Raw genomic sequence first — 21,294 nt, 5'->3', positions numbered from 1 at the left:
TCTTGTAACCAGGTTGAAATTCCTCTAGAAAGGTGACAATCTGCTCCATGTTGCTGTTTCTCTAATTCATTATTTCTTGGAGTCTAATGAAAGTATAAAGGACATATTTATATCACAGGGGCACTGTTGCAGTATTTTTGTACAACTAACAAATATTTTGACACATAATTTATTTAAAAATAAATGTATTATTTTGATCAAATATTATCTGTAATGAAAAAATTATGCTTAGAAAAGTTTAGTATTTTCTCCAAATTTTTATGGCTATCACAATCAAACAGAGAAGCACAATAAGCAGACATATTGATTGTTCCAAGGCCCTAAAACTGTTCTTCTCTATTTTAACTTAATGTGAACAGAACAGCCACTTTCCAGGAGAAGAGTGGCTCTGTACCTAAGGTATATGAATAATGGAATTAGATAAAAGAAAGACCAAACTCATAATTTATAATATTTATCTGTAAGAGCAAAATCACTACACACTTGTAGCCTTGATGGATGGGTATGGAATTACTATTTCTTTTCTGCCTAGATTGATGGGGTTGCCTGTCCTTCAAAAGACCAGTATCAGATAACCACTGTGTTCAGATAAGACTCTTGAGAAACAGAGAAAATTTATTGATGTCACTTTCTTTGACTGCTGGATTATTTTTAAGTTCAACATTTCAGTGATTTCTGCAGCCACAATTTTCAGTATAGAAAATAGAAGGCCTGAAGGCATTCAGGAATCTTATATAACCCAAAGATGGGCTTTTGTGTCAAAATGAACAGTGAACTTTGGAAGCAACAATGGCAATGTGACACAATTTATTCAAAAATATTTCATTACTATTAACTTGGAAAACTCATAAGTTAGATATTTCTTATATATATTCCTAGTGATATAAATACAAAGAACCATAAATTATGATCACTATAACATTTGTTGACTTAGTCCTTTTCTTTGAGGCAGCTAATTCTGTTCTAGTGAACCCCATGTAGATGGTACTTTGTGCAAAGGAAACATCATGACTCCGACTACTTAAGACTCTAGTTTTGAATAGGTCTTAGTCATAGACTTGAAAATGGCTATATAAAATTTATTAATACTGATCAAAGATAACAAAGTGAAAAATAAAGAGAAGGAATTGGAGAAAAATTGCATAGGATCCAAATTCAAAACTTTCTCTGTGCATCACTACCAGGATTATCCAGACTCAGGTGAATTCACAGGGGTATGTGGATACAACAGAGAGTGTTTACCACATTTAATTCATTTTGCATTTCCATTTAAGGAATAATATATTTCTTAATGAGTATGATTAAATACAAACACAACTACATAAGAAGCTATATAATAATATAAGCTATATTATTTCTCTACTTGTAAGGATTTCTGCCTGGTGTGGTGGTTTAGTCACTAACTTCTATTCAACTCTTGCTATTCCATGTATTGTAGCCTGCCTTTGTCCATGGAATTCTCTAGGCAAGAGCACTGGAAAGGAAAGTGAAGTTGCTCAGTCGTGTCTGACTCTTTCTGACCCCAGGCTCCTCCGTCCATGGGATTTTCCAGGAAAGAATACTAGAGTGGGTTTCCATTTCCTTCTCCAAGGGATCTTCTTGACCCAGGGATTGAACCCTGGTCTCCTGCATTGGAGGCAGGTTCTTTGTTGACTGAATTACAAGAGAATAACATGTGTCTGGAGGTTTGTATTTTAAATGTTTTCTTTATAGTGCTAATTTTTCTGATTTTGTGTAGGTCAAAAGAAAATGTAGAAAGCATATGAACATGAAGGTCATTATACTAAGCTTCTGTTAGGTGATAAAATAAGAGGAAACAAAGATGACAATGATGCAAAACATCTGGCATACTGTAACCTGAATATTTCTATAACTAAACCGCTAAATGTGTGTTTTTTTTTTTTTTTTTTGATACTGTGCCAGATGGACACTGCAATTAGGTACTACACGGAATTAAAACTCTCAGAGGGGCACAATTGCACGCTTTCACCCACAATATCAATTCAGTCAGGATAAGAAAGGGCTACAGAAAGGAAATCAAAGTGAATGTTGAAAAAAAAAAAAAAAACCCTTAGTTATCTGGCTCAATTTTAGTTTATCTGTGATTATTGATCACTTTACACCCTAATAGAAAATTCCTATTTCCCAAAATATATATTTTTTCTATTTAAATTTTTTAACATAAATTTATTTATTTTAATTGGAGGTTAATTACTCTACAATATTATATTTGTTTTGCCATACATCAGCATGAATCTGCCACAGGTATAAACTTGTTCTCCATCCTGGACCCCTCTCGCTCCTCCCTCCCCATACCATCCCTCTGGGTCATCTCAATGCACCAGCCCCAAGCATCCTGTATCATGCATCAAACCTGGACTGGCGATTCGTTTCATATATGATATTATACATGTTTCAGTGACATTCTCCCAAATCATCCCACCATCTCCCTCTCCCACAGAGTCCAAAAGACTGTTCTATACATCTGTGTCTCTTTTGCTGTCTCACATGCAGGGTTATTGTTACTATCTTTCTAAATTCCATATATATATCTTAATATACTGTATTGGTGTTTTTCTTTTTATCTTACTTCACTCTGTATAATAGGCTCCAGTTTCATCCATCTCATTAGAACTGATTCAAATGTATTCTTTTTAATGGCTAATACTCCATTGTGTATATGTACCACACTTTCTTATACATTCGTCTGCTGATGGACATCTAGGTTGCTTCCATGTCCTGGCTATTATAAACAGTGCTGCGATGAATATTGGGATACACAAGTCTCTTTCAATTCTGGTTTCTTCAGTGTGTATGCCCAGCAGTGTCATTGCTGGGTCATAAAGCAGTTCTATTTCCAGTTTTTAAAGGAATCTCCACGCTGTTCTCCATAATGGCTGTACCTGTTTGCATTCCCACCAACAGTGCAAGAGGGTTCCCTTTTCTCCACACCCTCTCCAGCATTTATTGCTTGTAGACTTTAGGATCACAGCCATTCTGACTGACGTGAAATGGTACTTCACTGTGGTTTTAATTTGCATTTCTCTGATAGTGAATGATGTTGAACATCTTTTCATGTGTTTGTTAACCATCTGTATGTCTTCTTTGGATAAATGTCTGTTTAGTTCTTTAGCCCACTTTTTGATTGGGTCGTTTATTTTTCTGGAATTGAGCTGCAGAAGTTGCTTGTATATTTTAGAGATTAGTTCTTTGTCAGTTGCTTCATTTGCTATCACTTTCTGGCATTCTGAAGGCTGTCTTTTCACCTTGCTTATAATTTCCTTTGTTGTGCAGAAGCTTTTAAGTTTAATTAGGTCCCATTGGTTTATGTTTGCTTTTATTTCCAGTATTCTTGGAGGTGGGTCATAGAGGAATCTGGTGTGATGTATGTCGGAGAGTGTTTTGCCTATGTTCTCCTCTAGGAGTTTTATAGTTTCTGGTTTTACATTTAGATCTTTAATCCATTTTGAGTTTATTTTTGTGTGTGGTGTCAGAAAGTGTTCTAGTTTCATTCTTTTACAAGTGGTTGACCAGTTTTCCCAGCACCACTTGTTAAAGAGATTGTCTTTATTCCACTGTATATTCTCGCCTCCTTTTTCAAAGATAAGGTGTGCATAGGTGTGTGGATTTATCTCTGGTCTTTCTATTTTGTTCCATTGATCTATATGTCTGTCTTTGTGCCAGTACCATGCTGTCTTGATGACTGTGGCTTTGTAGTAGAGCCTGAAGTCAAGCGAGTTGATTCCTCCAGTTCCATTCTTCTTTCTCAAGATTGCTTTGGCTATTTGAGTTTTTTTGTATTTCCATACAAATTGTGAAATTATTTGTTCTAGCTCTGTGAAAAATACTGTTGGTAGCTTGATAATAAATTTGATTCCTGTCTGAAAATAACAATCATTTGATTCTCCACTGAGTATTTTGTTCACAAGTGGAGTTACTTTTAATTCAGACATAGAAGTATCATGTAAAAATAAAATCCTTTCATAGATTTGTTTATTACTGATTTTCTTGGATTTCTTATAATAATTAACTTGAGAAACTGATGCCTGTATTACAATGAAGATACTCATCATATACACACAACAGTTGTCACTCTTCTTGGTAGAGGTTTATATCGTCTTCTAAGCAGCTATTAGTTTCAGCAACTAATTCCAAAGGCTTTGGGAACTTTTTACTATCTAGTACAAATACCTTACTGCCTTATTGATTTTTCTGAAAGAAAATCTTAGGAAAATACAGCCATTAACAGGACATTGAAAGTCAGTGAATGACAAATGTAATTATTAAATATATGCATATATTCATAAAATAAAATGAGAATATTCTGTTACTTCCTAAGAGCCTATTTTTGAGCCTGACATTTTAAATACATTATAAAATATAACTTGCATAGATATGGTTAAGGAAACGTTATTTCAACTTCACCACAGGAAAACTCACAAGTGAGGAAGAAAATTTGAACAGGGACAATCATTTTAAAACTGACAGAACCCATTATGGAAATAATCTCTGATTAGAAACAAGATTCATGGAAGTTTTCATAGGACCACACTGGTTCACATATAATTAACCACAGTAACATGGCTCATTGAAATGAACTGTTACTCTGGGAATGATATTTCCATCCTTCACAGATGTATACATCATTGCAGTTCTGTATTTGGAAAAGAAGCTCTTTTAAGTCTGGAATTTAGGATCAAAGTTGAATCACGTAATTGTGGCCTATTATTCAGAATGAACTATTACATTTTATGTAAATACTTAGAGTATTATTATGTTGGCATTTCTAATGTATCTTTTGATTTGAAAAAACCTAGCACTATGATTTATCAGAGTGGGATAAGAAACCTGCAAATTTCTCAAGCCGCACAATTGCACTCAATTCACACACTAGTGAAGAAATGCTCAAAATTCTCCAAGCTAGGCTTCAGCAATACGTGAACCATGAACTTCCAGATGTTCAAGCTGGTTTTAGAAAAGGCAGATGAACCAGAGATCAAATTGCCAGCATCTGCTGGATCATAGAAAAAGCAAGAGAGTTCCAGAAAAAACATCTATTTCTGCTCTATTGACTATGCCAAAGACTTTGACTGTGTGAATCGCAATAAACTGTGGAAAATTCTGAAAGATATGGGAATACCAGACCACCTGACCTGCCTCTTGAGAAACCTATATGCGGGTTAGTAAGCATTGGTTTTTCCAGTAATCATGTATGGATATGAGAGTAGGACTGTGAAGAAGGCTGAGAGCCGAAGAATCGATACTTTTGAACCGTGATGTTGGAGAAGACTCTTTAGACTCCCTTGGACTGCAAGGAGAACAGTTCCATTCTGAAGGAGACCAACCCTGGGATTTCTTTGGAAGGAATGATGCTGAAGCTGAAACTCCAGTACTTTGGCCACCTCATGCGAAGAGTTGACTCATTGGAAAAGACTTTGATGCTGGAAGGGATTGGGGGCAGGAGGAGAAGGGGATGACAGAGGATGAGATGGCTGGATGGCATCATTGACTCGATGGACATGAGTCTGCATGAACTCCGGGAGTTGGCGATGGACAGGGAGCCTGATGTGCTGTGATTCATGGAGTTGCAAAGAGTCGGACACTCAAGAGGACACTCAGTGTCAGACTGAGCAACTGAAGTGAATTGAAGCGACAGTTAGAACTGGACATGGAACAACAAACTGGTTCCAAACAGGAAAAGGAGTACGTCAAGGCTGTATATTGTCTCCCTGCTTATTTAACTTCTATGCAGAGTACATCATGACAAACGCTGGGCTGGAAGAAGCACAAGCTAGAATCAAGATTTCCTGGAGAAATATCAATAACCTCAGGTATGCAATGACACCACCCTTATGGCAGAAAGTGAAGAGAAACTAAAGAGCCTCTTGATGAAAGCTAAAGGGCAGGGGGTGAAAAAGTTGGCTTAAATCTCTACATTCAGAAAACGAAGATCATGGCATCTGTTCCCATTACGTCATGGGAAATAGATGGGGAAACAGTGTCAGACTTTATTTTGGGGTGGCTCCAAAATCACTGCAGATGGTGGTTCAGCCATGAATTTTTCCTTGGAAGGAAAAATTATGACCAACCTGCTGCTGCTGCTGCTAAGTCACTTCAGTCGTGTCTGATTCAGTGCAACCCCATAGACAGCAGTCCACCAGGCTCCCCCGTCCCTGGTTAAAAACAGAGATATTATTTCGCCAACAAATTTCATATAGTCAAGGCTATGGTTTTTCCAGTGGTCATGTACGGATGTGAGAGTTGGACTGTGAAGAAAGCTGAGTTCCAAAAATTGATGCTTTTGAACTGTGTTGTTGGAAAAGACTCTTGAGAGTCCTTTGAACTGCAAGGAGATCCAAACAGTCAATCATAAAGGAGATTAGTCCCGGGTGTTCATTGGAAGGACTGATGCTAAAGCTGAATCTCCAGTATTTCATGTGAAGAGCTGACTCATTGGAAAAGATTCTGATGCTGGGAGGGATTGGGGGCAGGAGAAGGGGACGACAGAGGATGAGGTGGTTAGATGGCATCACAGACTCAATGGACATGAATTTGGGTAACCTCTGGGAGTTGGTGATGTACAGGGAGGCTTGGCATACTTCCATGCATAGGGTCGCAAATAGTCCAACAGAACTGAGGGACTGAACTGACCTAAATTTTTGACAGAAAAACTCTTCAATAACTAATTTGACTTGCAAATTTATTTTGCATTTGTTTGGTTTCTGTGGTGTTATCTATTATAAAAGTGTGAGTAAATGGAAAGTTTCTTACTTAACATACATGGATAATTGCTTTAAACTGCTGTGTTCGTTGCTGCTGTACAACAGCATGAATCAGCTATACATATACATATATCCCCTCCATCTTGAACCTCCCTCACACAATCCTACACTGTTTTGTTGCTAAGTTAAAGTAAATACAAACAAACAAACAAAAAAGTTTTAAAAAATTCAGTAAACTGGTAACAATATTTCATTTCAGAGTCATCCATATGTTCCCCCTTTCATAAATTTACCAACAAATGTCTGATATTATTTTCCATAAACATATAGTACATCCAAGCAACAAATAAAACTTTTGTTTATCCATCATTGTCAAAGAAAATGATCAATCTTAATGGAAAAATTACTTTGGTCATTCTAATGAAATTTGAGTGTAAGTAAAGATATCTAAACAGGTTGCTTCAACTTCATCAATGCTCTAATAAGGAATATATTTTGCAATATGTCCTAGGATAGCATGGAATTAAATATTGCTGTTGTTCAGTCACACAATAATGTCTGACTCTTTACGACCCCATGGACTGCAATATGCCAGGCTTCCTTGTCCTTCACCATCTCCCAGAACTTGCTCTAACTCATGTCCATTGAGTCAGTGATGCCAACCAACCATCTCATCCTGGTCTGCCGTGAGGTCAGGGCCCTGACTACAACTGTCCTGGGAGCCGATGTGTGCTGACATAAGTCCTCTTGAAGAAGTTTATCATCATTATTGTCATTATCTGTACCATATGTCATCCCCTTCTCCTCCTGTCTTCCATCTTTTCCAGAATCAGGATCTTTTCTAAAGAGTCAGCTGTATGCATCAGGAGGCCAAAGTGTGGCTTCAGCTTCAGCATCAGCCCTTTCAATGAATATTAAGGACGGATTTCCTTTAGGATTGAGTAATTTGATTGCCTTGCTGTCCAAGGGACTCTCAAGAGTCTTCTCCAACACCACAGTTCATAAACATTCATTCTTGGCACTGAGCCTTCTTTATGGTCCAACTCTCACATCCATGCATGACTCCTGGAAAAGCCATAGCTTTGACTAGATGGACCTTTGTTGGCAAAGTAATATATTTGCTTTTTAATATGCTGTCTAGGTTGGTGGTCATAGCTTTTCCTCCAAGAAGCAAGTGTCTTTGACTTTCATGACTTTAATCACCATCTTCAGTTATTTTGGAGCCCAAGAAAATAAAGTCGGTCATTATTTCCATTAGAAAATATATAATCTCAGATGCCAGAGTAGAGGATGTGTGCTCATCTTCTGTGAGAACACCAAAATTACAACTAGTTGCTGAATAACCATTAGAAGAAAATGTTAGATCCCGCCAAAAACTGATACCCCATGTCCGTGGGCAAATGAGAAACCCAACAAATTTGTAGGAGGGTGCAATTGCATTTAAAATCAAATCTCAGACCCACCAAGACACTCAGAGGGTGCAAACAAAGCCTTGTGTGCACCAGGAACTGGAGAAAGGAGCAGTGACCTCCACAAGAGACTGAGAAAGACCTGCTTTTGAGTCTTTGAGTGTCTCCTCACGGGTCAGCAGTGACCCTGCAACAGGAGGAGCAGCTCTTGCTGCTGCAGACCAAGGACATGTGGTATGTGGTGTAAGTCCTCTTTGAGGAGGTCAGCATTAGACCATCATAGAGCCACCAAGCAGACACCCCACAGACTGGAGAACAATTACACCAGAGAAGTTTCCACAATGTTGCAAAAATTCTAGGGCCCACAACATATTTCCCATCCTGGAGACCCAGCAAGGAACTGAGAACACCCAGTGGGATTTGAAGGCCAGTGGGATTTGATTACAGAACTTCCATAGGATTAGGGAAACAGGCTCTTGGAGGGACCAAAAATAAAATAAAAACCTGTGTGCAATAGGACCCAGGAAAAAGGAGCAGTAACCCCACAAGAGACTGAGTCAGACTTGCCTTTGAATGTCCAGAAATCTCCCATGGAGGCATAGATCAACAGTGGCCTGCCGTGAGGTCAGGGCCCTGACTACAACTGTCCTGGGAGCCGAGGGGTGCTGGCATAAGTACTCTTGAAGAACTTTATCATCATTACTGTCATTATCCCTACCATATTTGGCCTCAGACCAAATTATGAGGAGGGACCACAGCCCCACTCATTAGCAGACATTTGAATTAAAGATTTACTGAACATGGCCTTGCCTGCCAGAGCAAGACTCAGTTTTCCCCACAGCCAGTCCCTTTCATCAAGAGGCTTCCTCAAACCTCTTATTCTCATCCATCAGAGGGCAGACAGAATAAAAAGCACAATCACAGGAAACTAACCAAACTGAGCACATGAATCCCAGCTTTGTCTAATTCAATGAAACTATAGAATCATAGAGCTTGCAACTATATTCTGGGTATGGTGGCCTTTAATGCAGTACATTTCTGCTCCTTCCTGAGTGGACCAACTAAGGGAGTTGGCACCATGTATCGCTGGCTGATTTTTCTCTTTAAAATATCCAGAGCTGGATGGAAGAGACTAAAAACAAGTTTGGACAAGTTTGAAAACTGAAGTTTGCTCAATAACATCAAGAATATTCCAATATGTGATGATGGAAAGGACTCTGCTAAAAGGAAGGAACACACTTGAGTTATCTTTCCATTAAGCAAAATTTCACAGGTGTGTTAGGTTGTCATATCTCCACATAAGCTATTCTTTCTAGAAAAATTAAAAACAATTTTATTGATTTTGATTATTTATTAATGTTTTAAAGCTGTCCTTATGGCAGAAAGTGAAGAGAAACTAAAAAAACCTCTTGATGAAAGTGAAAGAGGAGAGTGAAAAATTTGGCTTAAAATTCAACATTCAGAAAACTAAGATCATGGCATCCGGTCCCATCACTTCATGGGAAATAGATGGGAAACAGTGGAAACAGTGTCAGACTTTATATTTTGGGGCTCCAAAATCAGTGCAGATGGTGACTGCAGCCATGAAATTAAAAGATGCTTACTCCTTAGAAGAAAAGTTATGAGCAACCTAGATAGCATATTCAAAAGCAGAGACATTACTTTGCCAACAAAGGTCCATCTAGTCAAGACTATGGTTTTTCCTGTGGTCATGTATGGATGTGAGAGTTGGACTGTGAGGAAAGCTGAGCACCGAAGAATTGATGCTTTTGAACTGTGGTGTTGGAGAATTTTGAGAGTCCCTTGGACTTCAAGGAGATCCAACCAGTCCATTCTGAAGGAGATCATCCCTGGAATTTCTTTGTAAGGAATGATGCTAAAGCTGAAACTCCAGTACTTTGGCCACCTCATGCGAAGAATTGACTGATTGGAAAAGACTCTGATGCTGGGAGGGATTGGGGGCAGGAGGAGAAGGGGACGACAGAAGGTGAGATGGCTGGGTGGCATCACTGACTCGATGGATGTGAGTCTGAGTGAACTCCGGGAGTTGGTTATGGACAGGGAGGCCTGGCGTGCTGCGATTCATGGGGTCAAAGAGAGTCGGACACGATTGAGCGACTGAACTGAGTTGAACTAAGGCTGCAGATAGCTCAAAATGCACAAAATATACTTGAAATACACAGTCATAATCATATTGAAATATGCTCCACAATATGACAAACATGTTTATAAATAAATCAAACGTGACATTGCAAACCTAGCAACAACAGAATCTTCTCTATGATGAAGAACTTGAGGTACCACTGTCAAATAAAATGCAAAATTTATATTTGTTTTGGAAAACAACCTACCATCAGCACACATATACACAATGGAGTATTATGAAACTGTTATACAGAAAAGTAAAGAAAGAGTAGGGAAGATGGCAATGATGTCAAGACAAAGAGACACAGAATTTTTGGACTCACAAAACCTATCACTATGTCTGACTTGCTTGCTGAACAAATGCCTGATGCAAAGTAATAAAATGAAATACTGATTAAATATATTTTGTGAATTTGTAATTGTTTATAACAAAGACAATACCTTTCTACACCCACAAATAAAAAAAGAAACGTATTTAAAAAAAAAGAGAGAGAGAGAGAAAAGAAAGAAAGACACTTATTGAGAAAGGAGATTCAAACCAAAAGAACTACTGACGCTTTTTGCTAGATTGCTACCATAAATCAATAATTAATGATTGTCTGAGATAAAGTGTTCACTATGTTAGTTGCTAAGTTCAGTTCAGTTGAGTCACTCAATCGTGTCCGACTCTTTGCGACCCCATGAATTGCAGCACGCCAGGCCTGCCTGTCCATCACCAACTCCCAGATTTCACTCAAACTCACGTCCATTGAGTCAGTGATGGCTGCAGTCACCATCTGCAGTGGTTTTGGAGCCCAAAAATAAAGTCTGACACTGTTTCTACTGTTTCCCCATCTATTTCCCATGAAGTGATGGGACCGGATGCCATGATCTTAGTTTTCTGAATGTTGAGCTTTAAGTCAACTTTTTCACTCTCCTCTTTCACATTCATCAAGAGACTTTTTAGTTCCTCTTCACTTTCTGCCATAAGGATGGTGTTATCTGCATATCTGAGGTTATTGATATTTCTCTGGGCAATCTTGATTCCAGCTTGTGTTTCTTCCTGTCCAGCGTTTCTCATGATGTACTCTGCATAGAATTTAAATAATCAGGGTGACAATATATACACTTGACTTACTCCTTTTCCTATTTGGAATCAGTCTGTTGTTCCATGTCCAGTTCTAACTGTTGCTTCCTGACCTGTATATAGGCTTCTCAAGAGGCAGGTCAGGTGGTCTGGTATTCCCATCTCTTTCAGAATTTTCCACAGTTTATTGTGATCCACACAGTCAAAGGTTTTGGCATAGTCAATAAGGCAGAAATAGATGTTTTTACTGGAACTCTCTTGCTTTTTCCATGATCCAGCAGATGTTGGCAATTTGATCTCTGGTTCCTCTGCCTTTTCTAAAACCAGCTTGAACACCAGGGAGTTCACAGTTCACATATTGTTGAAGCCTGGCTTGGAGAATTTTGAGCACTACTTTACTAGTGTGTGAGATGAGTGCCATTGTTCTGTAATTTGAGCATTCTTTGGCATTGCCTTTCTTTGGGATTGGAATGAAAACTCACTGTTTCCAGTCCTGTGGCCACTGCTGAGTTTTCCAAATTTGCTGGCATACTGAGTGCAGCACTTTCATAGCATCATCTTTCAGGATTTGAAATAGCTCCACTGGAATTCCATCACCTCCAAAAGCTTTGTTCATAGGGATGCTTTCTAAGGCCCACTTGACTTTACATTCCAGGATGTCTGGCTCTAGATGAGTGATCACACCATCGTGATTATAAAGAATAACGTAATTTATAGAGGGTTTTCTTTTTTCTACTTTCCCTACTTAACAGAAATAACCACTCAGAATTAATAAATGTCTGCATAAGTTAAGGAAATAATATTTATGTTTGTCTCTAATGTTTTTATGCAACTGTCTATGCATACAATCTAATTAATTTATCATTTGAGAAAAAGAAAATAAAAGGAAAAAAATATATACTTATTCTGCATATTAAAAAAAGGAAAAAAAATCATCATGTTAGATGTGAGGGATAAATGGTAAGAAAATGTATTTAAATACTTAACAGCTATCATTTGAACATAAATTTGTCTTTAATTTTTAAAAACTAATCATTTACTTACTTTTGGCTACACTGGATGTGTGTTGCTGTGTATGGCTTTTCTCTAGTTGTGAAGAGCAGGGGCTAATCTTTGTTGTGTTGCACGGGCTTCTCATTGTGGTGGCTTCTCTTGCCTCAGAGAACAGGCTCTATGTGTCCATGGGCTTCGGTAGTTGCAGCAGGTGGGCTCAGTAGTAGTGGCTTTTGGGTCCTAGATTTCCTAGACTTTAATAGTTGCAGCCCACAGTCTTAATTGCTCCATGGCATGTGAAATGAGAAATCTTCCCAAACCAGGGGTTGAACCCATGTCCACTGCAATGGCAAGTGAATTCTAATTCACTATACTACCAGAGAAGTCTTGTCTTTAATTGTTTATTATTACAAAATTGTCAACAGTTGTGATGAGTTTATATTTATACCATGTTTATATTGCATTAAAACAGATCTGAATGCAAATATATTTAAATTCATAAAGTAGATGGATGGAAAAGTGAAAATGAATACAACTGTAAAGAGATTTAAGTTAAACTTAAGAAATGAAGCTGATTAGCTTGTAACAATAAATGAACCCCTACTTATATTTTAAAAATTGGATCAAAATTAATGTACCTGCTTAATAGATAAAAATTAATCCCCAAAATATTAATGATGGATTCTACCCTACTCGAAATTAATTTGTTATATATGGAACAGTGGTGAGCGAAATGGTAGAGGCATGATTAAGAGTATATTCTACATGCTATGTAAAAATATGTAGAATAAGAGTGTATTCTACATATTACATAAATGGTAAATGCTATATATGTTTCAATAAAGCAAGGGCCCTGTGGGATGGAATGGTTAGAAACAATTTTAGGGGATGAATAGATGTATGGGGGCTTCCTTGAGGGCTCAGTGATAAAGAACCTGTCTGCCAATGCAGGAGACGTGGGTTTGATTCCTACATTGAGAAGATTCCCTGGAGAAGGAAATGGGACTCCACTTTGCTATTCTTGCCTGGGAAATCCCATGGAGAGAGGAGCCTGGCAGACTGTAGCCCATGTGGTTGCAAAAGACTTGGACATAACTTAGTGACTAAACTAAAAGTTATGACCAATTAGGCAACATATTAAAAATCAGAGATGTTACTTTGCCAATAAAAGCTCTTCTAGTCAAAGCTATGGTTTTTCTAATAGTAATGTGTGGATGTGAGAGTTGGACTATAAAGAAAACTGAGCACTAAAGAATTAATACTTTTGAATTGTGGTATTGGAGAAGACTCTTGAGAGTCTGTTGGACAGAAAAGAGATCCAACCAGTCCACCCTAAAGGAAATCAGTCCTGAATATTCATTGGAAGGACTGATGCTGAAGCTGAAACTCCAATACATTGGCCACCTATTGTGAAGAATTGACTCATCTAAAAAGACCCTCACGCTGGGAAAGACTGAAGGAAGGAGGAGAAGGGGACGACAGAGGATGAGATGGCTGGATGACATGACAGACTCAATGGACATGAGTTTGAGTAAACTCCAGGATTTGGTGATGGACAGGGAGGCTGGTGTGCTGCAGTCCATAGGATTGCAGAGAGTCAGACACAACTCAGCGACTGAACTGAACTGAACTAGTGACTAAACAACAACAACAGATTTATAGGATGGAACAGTCAGAGTGGAGAAATTGACTATACAAATTGAGTTAAGATCCATGGAAATTCACTTTTATCTGGTACTCAAATACTAATACTTTCCAATTTTAACCTGGCAATAACTTCAGAGTTCTAGAGAACAGGATCTAATTCCATGGTATTTTGTTTTTGAAGTTCTGAATAAACCTCATCATCCGAATGTAATAGAAGGGAGATTTGAGATCCAACTCCCTGACTTTGTCTTTGAATAACCTTGAGTAAATCAAATTCAGAGGATTTGCCCTACAGATATTCTGAAATTTACTGCTAAAGCTAAAAGTTGTATGATCGATATTTCAACTGGACTGGGAAAAAAAAAATGAAGGCAGAAAAGGTAAAATTTATTTTCTTAGTAGTATCGAAAGTCATTATCTTCTGTCCTCAGCTTTTCTTCACAAAACAAGCATCTCCTTCTCATTATTTAAATCTATATCTATCTATTCATCTATCTATCTTTGTACTCTGGGTGAAGGACTTCTTATTTACAAGAAATTTTATCTTAAAATAGGCTTCTACTTCTTCATGACATTATATATCCTGGGAGTGCCTGGAGCAGATGCTTCCTATTGTTGTTTGCCCTTATTTTATGCAAAAATCCTTGGAAATGACACTACTATATTATTTTTCCAAAAACTTTCATCGACTTGAATTCCTTATATGAATTTTCACTTCTGCCAGATATTTTTAAATGACCCTTTCTCCGTTTCTTATTTCAATAAATTCAATGTTATAATAAAAAAAATGATATAATAAACTTGGTCTATACATGAGCATCACCAGTGTGAGAAATGAATCTCATTCAACTATTTTTAATCCCCAAGTGCACATGGCAATTCAAAGACTAATCAATAAAAGTTAACAACTAAAATGAAATATGAAGGTACATTTCATATTATATAATCACACCTTTTGCTTTGTTTATTGGTTCAGTGACATTTTCTGCATGAGATGGCAATTTCTAGGAGAGGCATCATTTTTGCTTTATTGAATACTCTACATCAAGCATCTGGCATCATATTAATCTTCTGTGTAGGCATACAATCTTCATTGAATGACAGAAATAATATCATTGAATTTATCAGAATGTTGGATATTATTGACTATCTTAGGAAGATTACCTGAGTGATAGTTATTCTTAGAATTGATCATTTATATTTTCTAATGTTTCCGTCACCTCTGCCTAAATATCCATGGGATACTTATAAATACTGCCTCATCCAGTAAGGGGACACTTTTACGGTCTGTGCTCTAGCTCTCAGTTTTCTCTAATTTATTGCTTTCTGCAAATCCTGTCCAAGCCATCTACACATGCAAGTCAGTCAAATGCACAATTCCCATCTGCTATGAATGGAAGATACTCTTTATCAGAACTATTTACAACATTAATTTTTGTCTCTCATTTCAATTTATTCATGGATTTTTTAATAGCTTCAAAACTTTAATAGAAGTTTTGAAAAATCATAAACAAATAGGAGTCATTATTCTTCTCTTTATCTCTCATTGTCCATTCTTGAACTTGATCCCAGGCCTTATGTTATTAAAATACATTTTGTGGTATATAAATATTGTACATAAAATTACATTCTGTTAGATTTAACTCTCTGGGTTATAACTGGGATAATATATACTTTTACTGCCCAAATGGGACATTTTTGAGAATGAAATGTGTTACAAAACTAGGTAGCAAAAATAGGTATAAACCAGCAGTATCCACATCTAAATTATAATCTGAGTTATATATAATATAATATTAGACATTGCATAATCTAATTGATGATTGTCTCTGTCTTCAACAAATTCCAAATTTAGCATCATTTTTTTTTTCATTTATGATATCAGCGTATAATGGATTTCTAGCACACACTGCTATAGTACACATTTGTTAACTCTATATTATATATACGAATGTAGTCTTGGAAAGACAGTACCACTTCGACACAATTTTTGTGTATTAAGAGATAAAAAGAAAAGTGTAGTTCTCTTCAAAGAGTCATTAAAATAGGCTTATACAAAACTAGCATGAATATAAGATTGTGTTAAGATGAACATAGGTATTCATCTTAACACATAGATGAACAAAATGCTAAGAAAGATTGTATTTTAACAAGAAAAGTATTTAATTTGGTCTGTGGAGAATAGATAATATTCTTATGGAATTATATATATATGTATATAGATAGATAGATAGATAGATAGATAGATAGATAGATAGATAGATAATATTAGTCACAATCTAAGGAGAAAATGGAAATTTAATTACTGAAATGATTACCCTTTAAAAAGAGTTGCTAATTCAACACAGATAGTGATGCAACTTTGAGATTAGTAGCAACAAGAAGCCACTGCCACCATCAGGTTGAAAAACCTAAGGAACCAGGCAGTGGTATCAAAATCCAGGAGATCCTCAGGGGTGAGACAGGAACTTTAAGCACAACAAAGAGATAAATCCTCAGTCTTCTTTCTTTCTTCTGCTTTCCTATTCCCTGTGAGTGCCTTGATTAAACTCATCCCAAAGACAGCTGATAAAAAAGCCTGAAGGAGAGAGCTTCCTCTGGTGCCAAGTAACACAAAACAGGGGAGGGGTTGGGGCATATAAGCAAAAGGAATTTAACCAAGATTGAAGAGCATGGGATACATGGCTTTCTAAAAAGAACACATTATTGATAGTGTATATCCACTGTTAATCTATCCATCAATTCCTCTACATAGTTGCTATCACTTCTGTTCATACATCTTTCATGTTGAGAATTAATTTTGCCAAAGCTACGTGGGTACCCTAGGAGGATCAATCATGGCAACCCTCTCCTAGAATTCTGATAATGGCACATGATATGGTCTGGGACAATCATAATTTATTTCTGAGATATTCCTGTATGAAATTGCACTCTGTTTGTTTGTTTTACGTTAGATGAAGAACTACAAAAGCAAGACTACAAAACTAGAGACAATTGTGTCTCTTGTCATAAAATCATAGAAAGAGACAAAGGTGTCTTCCCACAAATCACCATAAACCACATACACACACACACACACACACACACACACACACACACACACACACACATCCATGCTAAATAAAGATACAATGGCTTAAAGAAAAACTGTTTTTAAAAGTCAAGCAGCATAGAGTTCCCTGAACTCATTCATCATTTTAGATGGTCTAACACAAAATGGATGTGAGAGTTGGACTGTGAAGAAGGCTGAGCACCGAAGAATTGATGTTTTTGAACTGTGGTGTTGGAGAAGACTCTTGAGAATCCCTTGGACCGCAAGGAGATCCAACCAGTCCATTCTGAAGGAGATTAGCCCTGGGATTTCTTTGGAAGGAATGATGCTAAAGCTGAAACTCCAGTACTTTGGCCACCTAATGCAAAGTGTTGAGTCATTGGAAAAGACTCTGATGCTGGGAGGGATTGGGGGCAGGAGGAGAAGGGGATGGCAGAGGATGAGATGGTTAGATGGCATCACTGACTCGATGGACATGAGTCTGAGTGAACTCCGGGAGTTGGTGATGGACAGGGAGACCTGGCGTGCTGTGATTCATGAGGTCGCAAAGAGTTGGACACCACTGAGTGACTGAACTGAACTGAATGCAAAATGATCAAAAAATAGAAATTCTTGAAATATCTTTCTCAGAAATTTGAATGGAAGCATAATATTGGAATACTTTAAAAATCTGAAGATAGATTAATGTTATGTTATTTTTTGTAATATGTATTCTAAGTCCTAGAATACTAAAAGCAGTCATTAGTCAATAGCCTCTGAGTTGTATCTCTATTTTTTTTTTTTTTCAGGAAAATATGCGAAACAACTAGACCACCCAGGTATGGCCTAAATCAAATCCTTCATGATTACACAGTGGAGTTGATAAATAAATTCAAGAGATTAGATCTGGTAGACAGAATGCCTGAACAACTATGGACAGACGTTTATAATAATGTACAGGAGTTGGTGATGAAAACCATTCCCAAGAAAAAGAAAAGCAGGAAGGCAAAGTGGTAGTCTAAGTAAGCCTAACAAGCGGCTGAGAAAGAAGACAAACAAAAGGCAAAGGAGAAAGGGAAGTTTATATAACTCAATACAGGGTTCCAGAGAATAGCAAGGAGAGATAAGATAGCCTTCTTATGTGAACAGTGCAAAAAGTAGAGGTAAAAATAAAACAGGATAGACTAAAAATATCTTCAAGAAAGTTGGATTTATCCAGGGAATATTTTATGCAAAGATGGGCACAATCCCAAAGAAAGGCAATGCCAAATAATGATCAGACTACTGCACAATTGCACGCATCTCACAATTTAGTAAAGTAATGCTCAAAATTCTCCAAGCCAGGCTTTAGCAATATGTGAACCATGAACTTCCAGATTTTCAAGACGGTTTTAGAAAAGGCAGAGGAACCAGAGATCAAATTGCCAACATCTGCTGGATCATGGAAAAAGCAAGAGAGTTCCAGAAAAACATCTATTTCTGCTTTATTGACTCTGTCAAAGCCTTTGACTGTGTGGATCAAAATAAACTGTGGAAAATTCTGAAAGAGATGGGACTACCAGACCACCTGACCTGCCTCTTGAGAACCTATATGCAGGTCAGAAAACAACAGTTAGAACTGGACATGGAACAACAGACTGGTTCCAAATAGGAAAAGGAGTACATCAAGGCTGTATATTGTCACCCTCCTTATTTAACTTATATGCAGAGTACATTATGAGAAACGCTGTGCTGGAAGAAGCACAAGCTGGATTCAAGATTGCCAGGAGAAATATCAATAACCTCAAAAATGCAGATGACACCACCCTTATGGCCAAAAATGAAGAGGAACTAAAAAGCCTCTTGATGAAAGTGAAAGAGGAGAGTGAAAAAGTTGGCTTAAAGCTCAACATTCAGAAAACTAAGATCATGGCATCCTGCCCCAACACTTTATGGGAAATAGAAGGGAGAACAGTGTAAACAGTGTCAGACTTTATTTTTTGGGCTCTAAAATCACTGCAGATGGTGACTGCAGCCATGAAATTAAAAGATGCTTACTCTTTGAAGGAAAGTTATGACCAACATAGATAGCATATTAAAAAGCAGAGACATTACTTTGCTAACCAAGTTCTGTCTAGTCAAGGTTATGGTTTTTCCAGTAGTCATGTATGAATGTGAGAGTTGGACTGTGAAGAAAGTTGAGCACTAAAGAATTGATGCTTTTGAACTGTGGTGTTGAAGAAGACTCTTGAGAGTCCCTTGGATTGAAAGGAGATCCAAACAGTCCATTCTAAAGGAGATCAGCCCTGGGTGTTCATTGGGAGGACTGATGCTAAAGCTGAATCTTTGTCCATCTCATGCAAAGTGTTGACGCAATGGAAAAGATTCTGATGCTGGGAGGGATTGGGGGCAGGAGGAGAAGGGGATGACAGAGGATGAGATGGCTGTTTGGAATCACCAACTCAATGGACATCAGTTTGTGTAAACTCTAGGAGTTGGTGGCGGACAAGGAGGCCTGGCATGCTGCAATCCCTGGGGTGGCAAAGAGTCGAACATGACTGAGTCACTGAACTGAACTGAACTGGGCACAATAAAGGACAGAAATGGTAAGCAAGTAACAAAAGTATAAAAGATTAAGAAGAGGTGTCAAGAATACAAAGACAAACTACACAAAAAAGATGTTAATAACTCTGATAATCAAGATGGTGTGACCACTCACCTAGAACCAGATAAATACTGGATTGTGAAGTCAAGAGTTGCTATGAACAAAGCTGGTGAAGTTGATGGAATTCCAGAGCTATTTCAAATCCTAAAAGATGATACTGTGAAAGTGTTTAACTCAATATGCCATCAAATTAGGGAAACTCAGAAGTGGCCACAGGACTAGAAAATGTCAGTTTTCATTCCAATTCTAAAGAAAGGCAATATCAACGAATGTTCAGAGCACCATTCAGTTGTGCTTATTTCACATGCTAGCTATGTGGACCTAGAACTTTCATATGTATAAGCTGGATTTATAGAAGACATAAGAATCAGAGATCAAAGTGCCAACATCTTTCGGATCATAGAAAAAGCAAAGGAATTCCAGTAAAACATTGACTTCTTCATTGACTATGTTAAAGGCTTTGACTATGTGGATCACAACAAACTGGAAAATTCTTAAAGAGATGGGAATACCAGACCGTATTACCTGGCTGCTGAGAAACCTGTGTACAGGACCAGAAGCAATAGGTAGAACTACATGGAACAATGGACTGGTTCCAAATAGGGAAAAGAGTACATGAAAGCTATATATTGGCACCCTGCTTATTTAATTTATATGTAGGGTACAACTTGGGAAATGCTAGGCTGGATGACTCACAAGCTGGAATCAAGATTTCCAGAGAAAATATCAACAACCTCAGACTTGCAGATTATACCACCGAACGGGAGAAAGTGAAGAGGAACTAAAGAGTCTCTTGATGAGAGTGGAAAAGAAGAGGTAAAAAATGGCTTAAAATTCAGCATTCAAAAAATTAAGATAATGGCATCCAGTCCCATCACTTCATTGCATCAGTCCTTCCAATGAAAATTTAGGTTGATTTTCTTTAGGAATGACAGGTTGATCTCCTTGCTGTCCAAGGAACTCTCATGAGTCTTCTCCAGCACCATAGTTTGAAACCTCTCATCTTGTATTTTGTTTAACTTGCTCTCATTGTTAAGGTAGAAATAATATTCTCTCTTTTGCCTTTCAAATTCCCTAGCAGAATCAAACCTCTATGCATGCTTTTTCCTTAGTCAGGAAATTAATTCTTTAAACCATTGTAACTTAAGAGTCAGAATGTCAAAAGTATAACATAACAATGACATTGTCATAATATAACATTGTCTTAACGATGGCAAGATCCTACTCCATAGCACAAAGAACTATATACGATAACATGACAAATCATAATGGAAAAGAATATTTGAAAACAATTTACATACATGTACAACTGAATCACTTTGTTGTAGAGCAGAAATTAACACAACATTGTTAATCAACTCTAGCACAATAAAAAAAAAGAAAAATCAATTACAAAAATATAACTTTGCTATTGACTATATCATCTCTTTAAATATCAACATTAACGATCTAGTAATTTTTAAGACACTGAATTCTCTTGAAAATGTAATATTATTATTATTATTTTGGTAAAAAATTAATCAAACTAATCAGTTGAAATTCCTCTCATGTATTCAGAACACAAAGAACTGGATAGGGTGCCAATTCCCCTGTTATAAGAGTGCTGAACATCATATACGTTTAGGGAAATAAAAATA

The sequence above is a fragment of the Ovis aries genome, chromosome 9 (genome assembly GCF_016772045.2).
Source record: "Ovis aries strain OAR_USU_Benz2616 breed Rambouillet chromosome 9, ARS-UI_Ramb_v3.0, whole genome shotgun sequence".
NCBI lineage: Eukaryota > Metazoa > Chordata > Mammalia > Artiodactyla > Bovidae > Ovis > Ovis aries.
Note: the sequence above shows the minus strand (reverse complement) of the source record.